We start from the raw sequence: 4,921 nt of genomic DNA on the forward strand, positions 1-4,921 counted from the left end.
GCAGAAGGAAGAAAAAATCTTATATCTGCACCTTTTTACATCAAAAGAAATTCAAACAATAATAAAAAACTACTCTAAGTTTCCAGTATCAGGTTTGCATTGCTATTAAATCGCATTGATTTCTTAAGTGAGTTTTTTCAAGTCTTTAAAACCTCTGCTGTGTTTGCAGTTTGTCCACACAAACAGAAGAGTTGATGAAACATCTGGAATATCTGTATTCCAGATATTTTGTGATAATATTTTTTTCTTTTAAGTTATGAAAATTCTTCTGTCTACATTATTGTAACAAAACTACTGAAGTCCTGTTAACTGGTTTCAGGAGTGATCTCCTGGAATGAGAATGTCCACTTTATGGTGAATAATCAGCTAAAGATTCTTTTGAAGCTTTTTTAGTTTTTTCTGTGGTACTGTTTACCATCATCTCTCAGTTATTAACCGTTTCATGACACTACGTCTTCATAAACTTGTATTTAACCAGACTTTTTTTAAGGCAAGTCTGGGACTGAAGACAGTCTAAAATACTTGTTTTGAACTGTGGGAGGAAACCTGAGTACTGGGAGAAAACCCAGAACATTCAAGCTTCACACAAAAAGACCCAACTCTGAACCTTGGATCTTGCTGTGAGGCAACGGTGCTAAACACTAATCCACTGTGCTGCCAGTGTGATGGTGGTAGGATCAGGATGAAGTGAGACACATGGGGAGGAAAATGCAAAAATGACTCCATTGTTGTTTATAGTTCATAACATAGTTATGGGTATGTATGATGCTGTGTCAAAGTTTCTGAAATACTTTCTATCTAATAAATTTCAAAAATGTATCTGTTGGAACCAAACACTTTTCAAACATCTCCACTTTGGAAAGAGTTTTTAAAAGTGTCAGTTTTTTTCTCATCAACTATTCTGTTTGTGTGGACAAACTGCAAACAGCAGAAATCGGCTGCGGTGTGGATGGGTCTTACATGTTCTCAGTGACACTACAAAGATTACAACAGATTGTGTGACTGTGAAAAAACAAGACGTTCTGGAACTTGGGATTGYTCTCCAACAGGTTTTAAATTTCAACATGACTAACCAGAGCGGGTCCAACTAGAGTATTCTGTTTTCATCCCACCCCCGAGTATCAGTGCATTTTTTAATTTAAGATGTTACAATGTGGTGCAATCGTACAATCTGCTTAAACTAGACAAAGTAGTCTGTTGTTGGAAAACCTGCAGATCTAGCTGCAGCTTATTGTGGATCTCCTTGCATTTGTCCACATTAAAAATGCAAACTCAGAAGTGATATCTGGTTAGCCAGCTCACCCATTTGTTCCGCTCAGGGAGGCGTTCCAGAGAAATCCTCCTGAGAGTTTTTGTTTAAGGGTCGACGAGGATTTCTCACAGCTTCCTATCCGGAATTCCCTCAGACTTCTGGTGGCAGCAGGCGTGTAATTTGGGCCAGATTTGCGAGGCCGTGTCCACTGATCCTCTGACCTCACTGCAGAGAGACATTGTACATAAACCTTTCTGTGTCGCTCTGTAAAAGAATACTCTGGATATAATAGCAAAAGGTTGTATTTACCACACAGTCTTCAAACGTCTAATGTAACTCTGTTGGCTTAAACGTTTACATGGAAATTTGCTCTGATCCATCCAGCCAAGCAGATTGCCACCAATCAGAGACAGTTATTAGAAAGCTTGATTCTCAATGATTATGCACTTCATCTTTGTTTTTTAACATTAGTATGTTCATTTAATTAAAGTGTAGTGTCTACTAAAACATTAAGAAAATTCACTAAAGCATTTCAACCATTGGTGGAAAATATATGTTCTAAGTTGACGACTCTTTTCCTGCTCTTGGATGTCATTTTAACTCATCCGGTGAAATTTTATTAAAAAAAAAAAAGATTGATTTCCATTTTTTTACATTTGCTCTGAAAGTGCCCTCATTAATCACAGTGCCTGAGGGCTTTATGCTTCGGCTTTGACTGGACAAAAATGTTGTAGATGAGTATAAATTATTTGAAAAAGATTAACAAAAGTGCTGTAATGTTAGTGAGAATATGATGACTCTAACTGAAGAGATTTATGGAGGGCACATAAATTACTTCTGAGGGGATTTATTTTAAAATAAAGKTGATTAGCATAAATATGTTTTTTTTTATTTAAAATGAGACAAAACCAGAATTGTTAAGGATGCACTGAGTTGGGGTTTAGTGGCTGAAGCACCACTAAACAAAGCTAAAYTTTGTCTGTATAACTAACAATGGTTACCTTTTTGTGGAAAGGCTCGGTGTAATAATGTCTTCATAGCTGTAAATAGCTCATTGAASTACCTCAGGTTGGARAAATAAAGATGTGAAAGGACAAACTGAGCTGGTTGTTRGTCTGAATGCAGCCTCAGTCACAGCAGAATGCTTAGAACAACTCCTGTCACCAACATTTCATTATGTTTCATGTAAATCCTTTGTGTCATTGTCAGTTCAGTATTATAGGACATAGTTACTAACATAGATGGATTTCTGTAGTTATTAGGAAATGGCAAATAGCAGCTAGCTGTAGCACCTCTGGTGCAGCTTCGGGCATTAATTTTATTATGTTTTTGCTAGAGTAACCAAGTAATGCAAAACTGTCAACAATGTAAAGGTTTCTAAAATAATGCTGAAGAATGAARYCATTTTAAGAAGTTAAATTTACTTGGACTGTRTTTAGGTAATAATAGCAGGTCCAAGCTCTTTCAAAAGGGATTTWATCAACCAAAAACTTMCAGTCTTCTAARTTTTATTGAGCTTTAATGTAAACACTTTTTATCCTTTACATTGTTGTCAGTTTTGCATTATTGTGGAGGAATTAAAAAAGTTTATGCTGTAAGTGCACCAGAAGTGCAATAGCTAGCTGCTGCTGGCACTATTTGAGCTTTTAAATAACACAAAAGTCCTTTCAAATATGTGTGTTTAAAGATAACAACAMAAACGTGAGAGTATAATAGAGTTAGCTTGAACAGCTATGAAATTTCGGAGCCTGCAGTCATGTGGAGACAATCCACTAATTAGTTGAGATTGAGTTTTTTTTTCAAATAGTTGTCTACAACAGGTAAGATGTTGTTTATCTTTTTCACAAAACTCCACCTTAAAACATGCTAAAAGCATTCATTTTACTGAACATTAGGCTAATATATATTGTACATTTATGTTAATGTGCAACAATAGGCTGTATGTATTTTATCAGCTAGTTGTGTATATAATTTGTAATGCAAAAGTGCCAGAAATTGTTTGTGTTTTCTTTTTTATTTCATTTTTTCAAATTAAAAAATGTATTTCATGTTGAGAATTGTCCTCAGGTGCACTTTTTAAAACAGCACTATGTAGTCTCACCAATAGCCTTGAAATTATTTTTTGTTTTATTTTTATTCTTTATAGCTTTATACAATTCTTTCCTTTTGTTCACTTTAATTTTACTGCCACAGCTGGGCAACAAGGCTCGTTTATAGCTCTGTCTAAATTCATTTAGTTCAGTTTTCTAACGAGTCAGTAATTTCCTTAAAATACTGTAGTTTTTTGACAGCCTTACACAAACACAACAAAGCACTGTAGTTGTTAGATTTTGCTACAGTGTTTAGAGATGAAGTGTGTGTGTGTGTGTTTTGCGCAGCAGTGGGGATCTTTTTGTTGTAACAAAGGATGGTGTCACATGGTGCAACAGCAGTGATGGCAGCTCCATGTCACAGAGGAATAAATATTTGTAGGTACACACGCAGCTCTTGTTAGTTGGATCTGTTGTTTTGTTTTGTTTTTTTCTGGATGAAACTTTAGCAGCTCACCAGGTAAAGCTCCTAAGTTCTTTTGCTTCAGAAGGATAAATCCCACAACTCCACTTCTGTGTGGGCAGATGAACAACCTCAGGCTCTGCGGATGTGTTGAAGACAACAGGAGAGCTTACAGAAACAGCTTCGACACAGCAGGTCCATGAACCTGATGTTTTAAAACAATGTAATGCTTTGCCAACTTTGGTGCAATGGAAATAAAACAATGATTTATCTTCTGTAATCTTGCCACTACCAGTACGTTGGACCACTTCATGTGTAAATCTACAATCTTTTCTCATTTTAATAAAAACACAAATTTCCATTTGGTTTGGTTTTTTTATTTAAAGGACAGTAAATGACTTCTTTCTGTGATATATACACTGTTTTCTGTAAAACATAAAACTGACCCCGCCTTCATATGTAAACCTTGTTAAAGATGCTCTGATTGGGACTCAGACTGCAACATTTCTGCTGAACTAACCACCAAACTAATGCTTGTATTAATAACACGAGTGCAGAACGCCCATTTATTCCAGGATCTGACAAAATGTTTTATAAAGTTTATGTTTTAAATACCAGTAGATAGAGATCATGTCACATTTATYTCCAGTTGTTTGAACTCATCAGCTGGAGGTGAAACAAAGTTTATTTTTATTTTTTTGTTCAATAATTAAAACAGAATCTTGTGTGTTGACGCTGTGATCTCAGCAGCATGTATTTTTTTTATCAGCATGCATAAACATCATTACAACTTGTCAGGTTTTGTATTTTTTAATCAGATTTATTTAAAAGGTCAGACTTGTTTCTGCTTCACCGAGAGCTTATCACCTTTTTTTCAAACATTGAACCTTTAGTAAACAATAACTTGTGTCAAAATCTTCACACGAAAATATAAATGGCAAGACTTGTGGCTTTTTTATTATTATTTCTTTTTCAAATAACTGATCATCTTCATATGAACAGATTAGGTAAATTTATTAGCAAACAAAACATTTTAAGTAGCAGTCAGTATGAGTTTAGAGCTGAATGACTCAATGAACAAATAGCTGCTGTTGATAAAAACAATCCTGTGCTAGTATTTATGTTGTCTTTAAGAAAGCCTTTGACACTACTGACCATAGTATTCTACTTAAAAAG

Source organism: Austrofundulus limnaeus, unplaced genomic scaffold, assembly GCF_001266775.1.
Source record: "Austrofundulus limnaeus strain Quisiro unplaced genomic scaffold, Austrofundulus_limnaeus-1.0 Scaffold141, whole genome shotgun sequence".
Classification (NCBI taxonomy): Eukaryota; Metazoa; Chordata; class Actinopteri; order Cyprinodontiformes; family Rivulidae; genus Austrofundulus; species Austrofundulus limnaeus.